The sequence below is a fragment of the Lolium rigidum genome, chromosome 6 (assembly GCF_022539505.1).
Source record: "Lolium rigidum isolate FL_2022 chromosome 6, APGP_CSIRO_Lrig_0.1, whole genome shotgun sequence".
Classification (NCBI taxonomy): Eukaryota; Viridiplantae; Streptophyta; class Magnoliopsida; order Poales; family Poaceae; genus Lolium; species Lolium rigidum.
In genome coordinates, this window is record NC_061513.1 from 273,590,588 (window position 1) to 273,604,899 (window position 14,312).

Sequence of the window (14,312 nt, forward strand, 5' to 3'; positions counted from 1 at the left end):
GGGCCACTTGCTGCAATTATTATTCCCGCATTTTACTTACTTGTATTTTATTTATCTGCTATATCAAAACCCCTTGAATACTTGTCTGTGAGCATTTACAGTGAATCCTTCATCGAAACTGCTTGTCAACACCTTCTGCTCCTCGTTGGGTTCGACACTCTTATTTATCGAAAGTACTACGATACACCCCCTATACTTGTGGGTCATCAAGACTATTTACTGGCGCCATTGCCGGAGAGTCAAACGCTATTGGTAAGTGGAATTGGTAAGGAAAACTTTTATTGTGCGTGCTGTTTTTTATTTCTGTCTGCTGCTATAATTCATTATGGAGAGATCTTCTCTTGAATTCCTATTTGAAAATCTACTACTACTGCAACGGTAGTGGATGAGGCGCCGGGTGAGAAAGAGATTCCATATAAAATACCTATGAAAATTATTGAACGTGTTGTCGATAACCGCTATGAAGGGGATGGAACTGTCCATCCTGGAGATCATTTATTGTTTCTACATGAATTATGCGGGTTATTCAAGTGTGCAGTTATTTCAATGGATGAAGTTAGGAAGAAACTATTCTCTATGTCGCTATCTGGTAAAGCGGCAGATTGGTATAAATTGCTGAGGAATGGGAACTCTCTTGATTGGAAGGATATTGTGCCTCTATTTTATTCTAAATTCTATCCTCCAAGTGAAATTCACAAAGACCGAAACCGCATATATAATTTCTGGCCTCATGATGGAGAGAGTATTGCCCAAACATGGGGGAGGTTGAAGTCTTTAATGCTCAAATGCCCCATTCATGAGCTTCCTGGTAATATCATCATTGATAATTTCTATGCAAGACTCTTTTCAAGATAAAACCTTGCTGGATACTGCTTGTTCTGGATCATTCACACGCAACAAAGAAGAGTTTAAATGGGACCTTCTTGATCGGATTCAGGAGAATACTGAAGGATGGGAGAACGACAAAGGTAGAGAGTCAGGTATAAATTATGATTATGAATGCATTGAAACTTTTAAGTGTTTTGCATATTTTTCTCTATTTTTAGAGTTATATATAATTTATAAAATTCTTTCAAAGTTTCAATCTAAATGGCAATTTGGAAATGACCAAATTGCCCTTTGGGTCCACCCGTCAGGGTGAAATCCAGTGGGTTAGGTTGAACCGACCCACCTGGTCTGGCTCGACTAGCCTCACTCCTCTCCTCCTCTCTCGCGCGACTGAAACCCTAACCCTAACTGGTTCCACCGACGCTCGTGTCGCCCTCGCCGTCTTCGGCCGATTCCGGCTGACTCCGGCGGTACTGGCCCTCGCCATGGGGCGCAATCGACGCGTCCCGTTATGGCGCGTCGATCTATCCGCGCCGATCTGACGCTTGCGTCCAGATTTGCGCGTCCTCGACCCTCTCTGATGCTAGGGATGCGGTCGTCGCCGGCGATGCTTGTCGGCGGACGGTCCAGGCCTCCCTGGGGCTGCTCTGCGGCTTGCGAGAGGTGCGCTGGGTGCGGTGGCGCTCGGCGTGGCCTGGGCTGGCTGCGGCTTGGCGCTGCCGTGGCCTGGTCTGTGCCGTCGTGGCCTCCATGGTTGTGTCAACGTCTCCCACTCCCAGGTATTCTCGCCTCCTTCACTCTCTTACTTGTTCTTCCTCCTCTCCTACCTCTGAATGCCTTGGCATCCCTCTCCTTGGTGTGCTGGTTGTGCCAGTGCACCAGCACTTGCTCCTCCGCTGTTGTGTTGTGTTCATGGCCAGCCTATGCTCTTGCTATGGCTGCTGCTGATGTGTCTTTAGCCCTGCCTTGCTACTGCTATGGTTGCTCCTGCTGTGTTTCCATGCTCATACTTGCTATGTTGTTCTACTGCTGCTACTACTGTTGCTGTTATATCTATACTCATATATGTATTATTGCTGCTGCTAGGGTGCTTCTGGCAATGCCATGCTCTTCTAGTTGCTATCCTGCTACTTATCTCCTCATGTGTATATCTATGGAATTATTCTGGCCAATTGCAGTGAGAAATTCTTGCTTATGCAAGTGCCAGTATGCTTGTGGTTCATATGCTATGCTTTGCTGTGTCATTTCTGTGTTGCCTATTGTAGTAGTGCATCCATTCTTCTTTGATGTGCTTCTGGATACAATTATAAGGTGAATTTATATCTGTATTTTCATATGTTATGGTTTGCAGTGATTACTGCTTATTTCTGTGGCCTTGGATGATTCTGTGATCATCATGGGCTTCATGTTGGCTTATACACTTGTATGAATTACCTTATAAGGTTCTGTTTCTTGTGTATCCAGCTCCCCACCAAGTACTGGTGGTTGCTGTTACTTGTGAAGGCAATACTGTTGGCTATTTCATTTAACTGGTCCATGAATTGATGCTAGGCTAGACACTAGCATGCTTTAGCATGCTCTGACAAGCCCTGATGATCTTGGAGTCATCAGTTGCTTGCAGATTGCTTGCTATTTCACTGCTTGTGCTTGTCAGTGAAGCTTTGCTTCCTATTTCTGACAAACAGACATGATCTACTTGATGCAGTGGTGATTTCTGTGCATCCTGTGCAACATCTGGATGGAAACCAACATGCGTTGGCACCTCCTGTGATGCTTGAACTTCCTGGAGTGATGATAGGCTTCTCTGGTTGGCTTTTGTGTGTGGCTGGATAGTTGTTGTGACCCTAGCAGTGCTTGGCCTGCTAGTTATGGTTGCTCCTACCCTTTTCTGTAGGCTTCTGTGCAATATTACTGGTAGTCATCTATGGGCTTCCAGTATAATTGATGTTGAAATGACAATGGACATATATCTGTCCAGATTCTGATGGTTTAGCTAGTTGTAGGTGCTAGGTGAGTCTGGGTGGCTAGATAGGATCAAATCCATGTTGGATTTCCTTGGTTATGTCATTTATTATTATTTTGACTTAATTAATGTTCCCTTGGATTATTTCCTACTGGCTTATCCCTCATTTTGCTTGCACCATATGGCTACTGGCCAAATGATGATATAAATAGGGTATTCCAACCCTTTTGGCTTGTGTGATTTATGCATATGCTAGATTAGTATGAGCAAAACATTGCTTGCTCATGATTCCTGGGTATACCTCACTCCAGCTCCTAGAAAGTGTGCTGATGTAGAGGTTTTGCTTCTGATTGCTGGCTTAAGCTTGCCCTGCTCCTCCTGGCTAGCTTGTGATGATCTACTTCATCTTGTGTTTGCTCAACAGTCAGAAGTTCTTGGGGGAACTGTGTCTGGATGGTTTCTGGTGGGTTGCTGTTCTTCCTGTTCTTGTGTTCTTACCCTTTGGAGATGCTGCCGATGAGCTGCTAGGGTTTTGGCTGGTGAAAAGGTTTTATACCACCCTTCTCCTTGCTCCTATGGTCGACAGCACTGCCTGTCAACCTGGTGCTCCTCCCTTGGTCTATTTGTGCTGTAGAGCTTGCAGCATGCCTTGTGAGCTGCCTATGTATGCCCAGGTTGGAACTTGGGCCTTTGGCATGGTTCAGCTCGGCAGGCTTGATATTATCCATCAAGTTTCTAGTTTCTTTTGCTAACCTACCAAGTGGCATTGCCACTTGGCATAATGTGTATCTGTTTCTTGTTGTTTTATTTTGCAGGGATCGAAGAAGTGATCAAGAAGTTTTTCATCAAGTGTTGATCAAGAACTACTTGAAGAATTTAACTATTTTAGCCATTTGCAATTCTTTGTAATTTTCATTTTCCTTTTTTCATTTATTCAATTTATGTAATGTGTTGTAATGATTATAATTCAAATGAATATTGTAATTGACAATGTATACTATGTGTTAATCAATAAAGCTCAACTTTTCCCTAATAGCTTTTAATATATGTTCTATTCTTTTATATTCGTTATTTTCCAAGTTATATAGTTATTTAATGAATTATTCATTATTTTAATTATAATATACCTATTTGTGGTTTGAATTTGAAATTCAAACCTAACTTGTTTGAATTCAATCATGCAACTTAAGATGAAAGGTGGATTGTTCCCCTCTCTTCTCCAAAACTTAGATTAAGATAAGTGAGGTTTAAGTTTATCGCACTCTCGAAACCCTAATCCTATCTGGTGTCGAGAGAGAAATTTGCCCCCCTCTATGATGCAGTTTTTCAAGAAAGCGCGAAATTTTCCCAGATTTTACGATGCTATGCACATCCCTTTCTAAAATCTACCCCGCGATTGTCTCAAATCCTGGGATATTACATTCTCCTAAGTACGCACAACCATGCATTCTCAGCCGTCATCGGATGAGATCGGACCCTCATGGATGAATGAACATCCGCCCACCAGGAAAAAACCTATCAACCAACCCACGTCAAACCCCACTTACCCCATCTGTCGAATAATAAACAAGGGGGGGTAGGGATCTATTCTTCGTTTTTTCCAAATTGGGCAAGTTACCCATTGCATATTGGCACTTATCGAGTATAGAATAGATCTGCTTCTCTTTCTTCTTATGAACAGAATGGGCTTCTTATTTTTAATGGAATGAAATAACCTGACTGCCTCCCTTCCGATCTAGTAATGCATGTCGTGCTTTCCACCATCGGGTTCGTCTCGCCACCCTCCCTTGGATCCTGCATGGCACCACCTCCCAAATGCCTCCTCCCCCGCGCAAGTGCGTGTAAAAAATAGTTTACTATTTAGAAATAATTGAGAGTGGGGATGAGGTACGTAGCACATATGTGTACGTATTTTGAATTAATCTATTGTGATGGGACGTGAAAATCATGAGATTCAGGTCCCACATGTCATTGAGATGTGGCAGGGAAATGGAGTAGAGACTTGGGTGCTCATAGCTCCTCACGGGCCCCACCTGAAGATAATGCATTTGGCATTCTTCCTTGCAACACACACCCACACAGGTTGGAAAGGGGATCGATGGCCCCGATTTGTATCAGCGTCTCCAGAAGCGGATACTCCGATTCAAGCCAGACGCTAATCGCGCGCCACCGCGTCCCTCCTAATCCGCCTCCTCCCTCCGTCTTTCTCCTTGTACTCCTTTAGGGCCCCTTTGATTTGCAGGATTTTCAAAGGAATTTCGTAGGATTGAATTCCTACAGGATTTTTTCCTTTGACGACTGTTTGATTCACAGGAACTGAATCTGAAGGATTTCTTCCTACGGTTCCTTTCCTAGTCTATCCTGTAGGAATATTTCCATTAGCTCAACCCTCTTGGAAAATTTCCTATGGCGCGAAGAAAAGCGCGCGCGCGCGGCTCGCTCGGTTCTCGCCGCCAAAACACCGCTTCGCGTACCTTCTCGGCGTAGCTACTGCAAAAAAAACATACTCCTCAAAGCAGAGCTGCCCCCTGCGATTCAGATCACTCGAGCTGCTCGCCTGCTCCACGGCCGCGCCGCCGCGTCGCCGTGCCGGGCTGCCGGCTACTTCTCAACTCCTCCGTGCGCCCTCCTGCTCTGCTCCTCCACCGCCCCTCCCTGCTCAACGCCCTTTGTCTCTCCATCTCAGCTACAAGGTAGGTGGCATGCTATCTCAAACCTAGATTTTTTCCTCCGTGCTTCCATCTCTTTTGGTTTTGCTACCACACAATTAGATTTCTTTGGTCTGAATTCGTCTTCACCTGCAACAACTTGTAGATTCTCTCCGATTTTGAGATTGAGCTCACTGTTTGGGGATTTGCTTCATAGCTGAGCACACTGTTTGGGGATTTCTTTGGTCTGATTTTGGTCTTCCTAAATATAATGAATCCTAACAATTTAATTTCATGTAGATGGCTGAGCGTGGCTGCTTCTCAGATCCACAAGGTCATTATTTGCAAACAAAGGGGCCAACAGATCTTGTAGTTTACGATGAGGCTGCAGGTCATCGTGCAGAACTAGGTATATGCTCTTAAGTTTAAGTTATACTGATAAATTCTAATGTGTGAGTCCGTATGAAACTAATATTTTTTTATGGTTGAATTTTTAGGAATAAAAAAAAGCAAACAACGAGCCAAATGGAGTCACCAAATGAAAGTATACCTCATTAGACTCCTAACAGATTACGATGTGCCGGGTTTTCGTTGGTTGCATTCTTAGCTAATGCATACAAAAATATTGTTTGTCCACTATGCTGAAACCAATCTGCCAAGGTATCGTTGGTTGCATTCTTAGCTAATGCATACAAAAATATAGCAACTTGCTCTTCTACTGAGACATCTCTTCCGTCAACTAGGCGGTCTCTTTCGCGCAATTTCTTAACCAAAGCTTGAAATATTTCAATCTCCATTCTGAAGTGCCTTTTGCATAGGTCCTCATGTCCATCTAAGATTTCAGTTAAACGACGTGCACCTGTAAGTACTGAAGTGTGCATAGCTCTTCTTGATGGTTGTGGTGAGTTCATTGCTAAAGTAGGAAGAAAAAAAAGCGCAAACTCATCCTCATTCTCTGATCTACGACGGTAGCTTGGATCCATTGATGCTATGGCAAACAAGCCTATGAAAAAATTGTTGGTTATATTACAACATGATCAGATATGAAGTTGCAGCTTGAATGTATAACTAAACTGAAACTGAAGATGCGGACCTCACGGCCGGCCGGCCGGCTAGTAAACATTTACAGGAAAAGAACGAACCTCTGTTTGAAGAATTGATCTGTCAAGTAAGCGGAAAACTTCTGCTAGCACTGATGAGAACTTGGAAGCTCCAGCAAGTTTCTTATGTGTATGAAGAATAGAGATAGTAAAGAAGAACGTCGTTCTTACATATGTATATGTGCAGCCCAACGGCTAGTTTAGTAACGGATACTTGTTTGAATGCTCAAACCTTAAATAATAATATTTTAATGTCCCAAAGTTCCTATGCTTTTCCTATGCTCACATCAAACGCCCACCCTGTCTCAATTCCTATGGTTTTCATTCCTATAGGATTTCAATAGACATCCCATACCAATCCTTTATTTTTCCTATCCCTACAACTTTCCTACCCTATGAATCAAAGGGGCCCTTAATGGCTTTCCCGACCTATCTCTGCTCCAGCGGCGCCTCGTGCCGGACCTATCTCTGCTCCAGCGCCGCCCCGTACCCCCTCAAACTCCAGCGCGGCCTCGCGCACCCTCGATCTCCAGCGCCGTGGTCCCTTACCCAACGTATTCCCCGACCCCTTCTCGTGGCCCCCTCAAGCTCTAGCGCCGTGGTCCTTTGCTCCACCATCGCGGCAGTATGCGACTCCGGGCGTACGGGCGAGGGATTCAGAAACCGGCGTGTGCAGGCCGCCACTGAACTTCCACGGCGGCCGATGGGTCCGTGTTCCACCGCTGTTCCTGTGGCCTAAAAAAAACTCGCGCGAACCGAGTCACGTACCGGTTTTTAAATGGAAAACGCTGGCCTTCCCCGGGGAACAGCGCTCTCTTCCTCCGCTCTGCGCGACTGACGTGTGTCCTGTGGGACCCACCCTTTTCCTTCAATTCCTATCTCTTTTTCACGGACGGAGCAGAGCAACCACTGCACCGCACGACACTGCTTTTTCCCCACCGCCGCACCCAGTCCCTGGCTTGCTGCTGCGCTAGCCGCCGCACCCCACCGACCACCAAGCCCGGCCGCCGCGCCCTCTGCAGCTCGCGCCGCCGGCCCTGCAAATCGCGTCGTCGCGATATCGAGAGATCTCGTCGCCGCACGCCGCCGCTTTTGCCCGCGCACTCATGGAGGCGTGGCCGCTGCCGCTCGCTGTGCAGCCATGGGCGAGCTCGACCGCGCCGCCGCTGCTCTTGACCGACCCGCTGTCGCGCTCAACAACTCCGTAGCACCCGCCGCTGTCACGATCTAGGAGGATCCCGCCGTGCGCCGCTCTCTAGCACCCACTGCGAGCCGCCAGCGGCGCCACCGTATTCCTCGCTGGCGCGCTGCGGCCGCTCCGTCCCCTCCCAACCACAACTTCGTCACCAGAGTGTTGTCGTCAAATGGTGGCCGGAGTGCTGCAGGTGCTCGACCTTGCCGCTCCCAGGCCTCTGGACATCTTTTTTTTTTCTATTTTTGTATGGGATAGCTGCATACACAGGCCAGGATGCTACCCTAGTTTGATGATAGCTACAATAACAATTTTTTTGCTACATTCTTTTTCTGGTTGAGCTAACATAGTATAAATTGTTTGCTACCATGTCTTCGATGAAAATATGTTGTTTGCTACATACCTATATTTTCTTGCTATTTTGATTATGTGTTTTTGCTGTATTCACATAAAATTCATGGTCCCAGGTTTTCGGCGAGAGGCTCAGACAAAGTCACTTTTGCTACTTTTTTTCTTGGTTTTTTGCTATAATAGCATACATTGTTTTGCTACAAGTTCTCCGGCGAGTCTTCGACGATGTCGGTTTTGCTACAATAGCAAAAAAAAGCTGCTACAATTTTTGTGTTTTTTTTGCTACTTTAGCATTTTTTTTTACTACCATGTCTTCGGTGAGGTTTTGTGCGAGGTCTCCAATGAGATCGGGTTTGCTACAATACCAGAATTGTTTTGCTACAATGGTACAACATGTTTGCTACATCGTCTCCGGCGAGTCTCCGACGAGATATGTGTGTATTTCAGGTGTTTTGCTACAATTGGGTTGATTTTGCTACAAAACGAACCGTTTTTTGCTACTTTGGTACGTTATGGTAGCAAAAGTGGGACTGAGTTATACTGTGACACGTGTCACGATCTGGACGTTCCAATCGAGCTAATCCCACGGCTGTCCATCCGGGGATTAGAAATCTAATCCCCCGGGGACGCTCAGCAGTCCCTTATGTACGAAACATCGATCGATGGGTTTTCTTTCCGCGTGCGGGGTTTTATTTGACGTACGATGGCTTTTTTACTTACGGATACCGCCGGTCCCAAAGATATATTAACGTCCGTATATAAAGGAAACCCTCATCTCGCAGCTCGAGAGCCCCCCGTCCCAGGAAGCCATTGTACCCGCCGCCCGATCTGCGCCGAAATCCAGGTCTCTCCTCCTCCGCTCCCTACAGGCTTTCAACTTCTGTAAGAGTTATTTGCGTTCTTTGTAAGCCAATTTGTTTTAACCTATCTGTTTGGGGATTCTGCCCTTAGTTCTTGACCTCTTTGATCAATACATATCTCTCCGCTATGCCTTAGTAATATTACTTGCAGACGACATAGGAGAGAAGAGGAAGGTGGAGAGCTATGGGAAATTCTGGAAGTAGAGGTATGTTTGCCAATCCTGAAGTACATCACTACATCTCATATAAACAATAGTCAGATGTAATTTTGAACAATTCCTTCTCAAGCAAACTCAGGTTATAAGTATGAGATTGTATCTCTGAACTGAAGCAATCTCTGATGACAAATATGAGATTGAAGAAGCACTTGCTATCACCATCGTGTTTATTAATTAGCGTCGCTGACTAGCTACCTATGCACGTGTTGAATATAGCGCTCCCCTTTGTTTCTTGGTCTCAGGGTTTCTTTGTAGAATACTACCTCCGTTTCAAGGAATAAGGCGCACGCGTATTCCAAGATGAACTTTGACCATAAAAATTGAGCAACAAAAACTTGATTATATTATATGTATATAGTATCGTTGGATTCGTATTGAAAAACACTTTTTAATGATACTAATTTCATACAAACAATGTTTATTTATTTGAAGTAATTCATGGTCAAACAAAAAGCTCGTAAAACGAGGACGCCTTATTCCTTGAAACGGAGGTAGTAGATAGTAGAGGCTATTCATATCTGAGTAAAGAGTGGGCCTTTTGTATTCATGTACTCCTGATTGGTGACATGACTAACTACTGTAATATATTAATGGTCACTTCTCACAAATAACTGTAGTATATTTAGAATTTTCATTCATATAATCAGAACATAGAGAACTACTCTGCAGCACTACATCCCCCCCCCCCCCGCTGGACCCTGGTAGATATTGTAAACAGTTTATCGGAAACCACAACGTGCACATGAATTTCCACAGAGCACATTCCCCCTTTTCTTCTCTGTTATGTACTTACGAGTTATGCACTTGACCAAATTTCAGCTCCTCCACGGCTAGGGAAGACCTATGTTCCAGATTTTAAATGGAAGATTCATGACTTCTCGGCGCTGCTTGAGACGAAAGCTACATCAGCGAAATCTGTTACTTTTGACCTCTCTGGTTATAAGTGGTACGCATCACAATTGCAACTGTAAACCTGAACCTTGCTGCTGCTGTGTTGGCTTCATTAGTTTAAACTTTAAAGCCAGCCTCTACTTGAGGTTTCGGTTTAAAAAAGAACTTTACAAAATTAGCTTATTATATCATACAAATACCTTATATAGTTTGTGTAGAACTTAAATAAAGTAATAAGCATTTATCCATATCCACAATAGTCTCATATGTGATGTTGATTAGAAAGAAATCATGTTTCAGTGAAATCAAATAACCAATCACAGTCTCATACGCAAACATTCATACACTGAACTACTGAAGGTAGATATGAGGCATTGAGTGAATAAAATTAGGTTTTATTCTTAGTTCACTTACAAATTCTAGACTGACGTTATTTTCTGCTCATCAATTCATTTACCAGGTACCTGCAAGTGAGTCCAATGCATAAAAATAATAATTTTGCAACTCCGTATGTTGCTCTTTCTCTTATACTATGGCCATATATGTTGGAGCAAGGTCTTACCGTGCATGCAGTGTTTAAGTTTTCGATATACGACCATTCAAATCGAATGTATTGTGGATGCAAAGGTAGTCTATATATATGAAGTTATTTATTCAAGCACATTCATCTCATTACAGCTGGGTGGTCATAGTATTCTTTGTTATAATTTTTGATAGAAATTCTATCGTTACAAGTCTATAATAAGTTCTGTGATACGAGTCACGACCAATAGTTTTCGCATTGCCAATTCAAGTTTTTCCGTGGATCTTTTCCAGTGTTTGTCACACTTGATACTCTTCTGGTTCGAACAAACATTACAAACTACATATAAATGTTCTCTTGTAATTTGATAATCTTTACATTGATGGAATTCGCTACTTTGATCTCTGCTTAAAAAGTTTGTTATATATCACTTTCGATATTTGCATCTTACATACAAGTTCTTTTTTTCTACAACCATCTAACCTTTACCAGTTTGTTATATATCACTTTCATATTTGCATCTTACATACAAGTTCTTTTTTCTATAATCATCTAACCTTTACCTAAATGCAGCTGACTACAACTTTGATTTCAAGAATAACTACTCGAAGAAGGAATGCTTGATTCCTCTTCAGGAGCTACTGAAATCGTCGTCTTTTCTAGTTGATGATAGTTGTGTCTTTGGTGTGGAGATATTAAAAATTGATGTCTCTTCTCCTGAAAGGAAAGAAGTTGTGGTACAGCACAAGTCTACGACAGTCCAGAACTTCTTTGTCCAGAAGAAAGGATTTGTGGAAGGGACATACACTTGGACCTTGAACAACTTTCATGAATTGGAATTGAAGAATTTCTTCAGTTCTCCCACATTTGAAGTCGGCGGACATAAATGGTATTCATTTTCATAAATTATTAATATAAATAATACACACCTGTTATTGCTTAGGAGACATTTTATCTTATATATCTCTGTTGCCTTATTTCTAAGCATGGAACTGAACAACTCTTTATCTAGAGATAAGGAGCAGCCAATTTCAATTTCAGCAACTTACCAAATTATTGAAAGACATTTTTCCACGTATCCAAAAATATTTGAACCGTCACTTCACATCTTTTTCAACAGGTATATCCGTATGTATCCACGAGGTGACAGGTGCAGCACCGATTGCCTCTCCCTGTATTTATGCCTGGATGCCTCAAACGATGTGCCTCACGAATCTAAGAACGTCGCTAAGATGACTCTATCCATACAGGACCAAAAGAATGGGAAACACGTCAACCTAACTACAGGTTCATCTCTACTCTATAGTACTGTGTATATTTCAAAGAAAGTATTGTTTGAAACCCACCTGTTGACAGTTGATCTTATTATATACGTTGACATCACAGGTCTCGTGGTGTTCCCAGGGTCCTGGGGTTGGACCAACTTCATTCCACTCAAGAAATTCAAGGATCCGTCTGAAGGCTATCTTGTAGAATCGAACTGCATTGTGAAGGCAGATTTAACCATCGTTGGGTCATCCAATGATGGCTAGATCTTTACCTCATGACCTGTTGGAGAGATAATGCCCTTTCGTCCTACTAGCTAGGCTTTGCATGACGATCCTATGGTATTAAAGACGAAACTAATCAGTGGAAGTTGAGGGATTTTATCTAGCTTCTGCTCGGATGAGAAGAGAGGAACTGACACTGGCCCTTATAATCTCTCGCTTCTGCTCCTATAGTCCCTTGCAGAGAGTCAGCGTCAAACCCATCATCAACGTTGATCTTCACAGTATGTTTCGGTGGTCTCAGCCAACCGGCACTCTTCACCTAAGGCTTCACCAAATGTGCAGCATAGAAATTCGATTGCAAAACCAATACTCCCTCTCAAAATTATCAATGTCCATGAATAATTTGACCTTCGGCACTCATTGCCGAAGCTTCATTGAGGAGTGGGGAGACACCGGCGACCGGAGCGGCTGGAGTTGCACCAGCCATGTGCGATCGCAAGGGGCCTCAGGATGAAGCCAGCGCTGGGCCTCCTACACGGCATCCCCCAAGTCCTGCTTGTATGGGGCGCTTATGGAGTTATGGCGAGAAAAATAAATATTTGTGAAATTAGAAAACCACGTAAACTTGAGAGTGGATAAATGTAGACCGGGCTACATGCAGCTCTTTATTTTTAAATATTTGAATTTTTATTTAAATTTTTACAAATTTGGAAAAAAAATCGTAGAGTTAGCCAATGATGTACACTACACAAACTTGTAAAATCTTAATATAAACTAATTTATATTCTATGCCAAATTTCACAAGTTATATAGTGTTGAGATGTGCATTGTTCACTATAAAACTTATCAGATTTTGTCAATTTTGTGTGTCTTAGAATACAAACTAGTTTGTCCTGGAATTTTACACGTTGTGTGTAGATCAATAGCTGCTTCTAGAATTTTTTTAACTTTCTAAAACTTTAAAATACGAATTCTAGGTGCTGAAAAATAAAGGGTTATCTATAGCTCAGCCTCTGTCAAAATTTTCCCCTATACTTCCTCTATCCATACTAAATTGTCTTTTGCAGCCGGCGCCCGCTGACTGCCGTAAAGGAAATTAGGGTCAAGCGCCCACCACATAATTTAGCGTCAATGCTAGACTTGGCTCTACCCTCGAGGATTTGGTAGTTTAACGCTAATTAGTCTGGGAGAGCCTCTTCACCGCTATTTCTTGACCATCTGGTAAATCTCCCTAGGCACAAGTAAATGAATTTACTAATTGGAAAATGTAGAAACCATAGAGATACATATGTTTGGCAGATGGGTACCTTGTAAACAACGCCAAATCCTCCTTCACCAAGCCTTTTGTGTTCACCGAAGTAATCTGTAGCAACTTGTAGTGTCGAGAGATCAATGAGGAGAGAATCTATACTAGGAATGTCATCTGAACTAGTTGAATCTGTTGGAAGAGACAAGTAAACAATGAAGCAGGCAAAAATACCGGTTAAAGACTTTAGTCCAGAATAAGTTACGATAACAAGAGATGAAACAATCAGAATAAGAAACACATGGTAACAAATTAAAGTGGAACAAAAGGCTCCCTAACATAAGTATAAATGACCAATGAAATAAGCTTGAGTTTGAGGAAATTATTTGACTATCTAGATCCTGGTAGCTTTTTTTCATGCACAAGTTGGTAGTAATTATTCTCCTTAAGGTTACAGTATAATAATTAGAATTGAGCAGACAGAGTTCATATTCAGTTAAAGCACACCCTGTTTTTTTTCTGGGAATAAAGCACACCCTGTTTTCCCTACATGTGATCGGTCGAGTGCTGTATCAATTATGGTACGGAATTTCGATGAGTTGAAGTGAATACAGAGTATTTACCTGGTCGTAATAATTTTACTGGCTGTCTCTTCCGCAGCCTCGAGAAATAAAGACATGTTACTACTAAGGTGCACAGTACTGCTGCCACACTAGGCACTACAATGGCTACTAGAGGTCCAGTTCTCTTATCTCTCCTATCTGCAGATGAATCAAAACCTTAAAAGTATCAACACAAGAAAGACAAGTAAGGACAGATCTAAACACTCTTTTCCAACTGAAAGAACACACATTTCCATTTCCAATTGGAAAAATAAAGACTCAACTCCCATTGGAAAAATATCATAACAGATCATGATCCCAGCCTAGCTTACTTTTATTTGAGGTATATATATAAATTGCTCATTAAGTATCGTACAAACTGAATGTCCTTGAGAAAAAA

At 42.7% G+C, this 14,312-nt stretch overlaps 1 long non-coding RNA gene across 1 annotated transcript; it reads right to left on the reverse strand.

Moving 5' to 3' along the window:
* Nucleotides 1–13,249: 13,249 nt before the first annotated feature.
* Nucleotides 13,250–14,013, reverse strand: LOC124660435. Its single transcript, XR_006989891.1, has 3 exons — nt 13,934–14,013; nt 13,372–13,502; nt 13,250–13,295 (listed from the first exon to the last, which is right to left on the reverse strand). It is a non-coding gene; the product is annotated as an uncharacterized LOC124660435 (long non-coding RNA).
* Between the last annotated feature and the right edge of the window lie 299 nt (nt 14,014–14,312).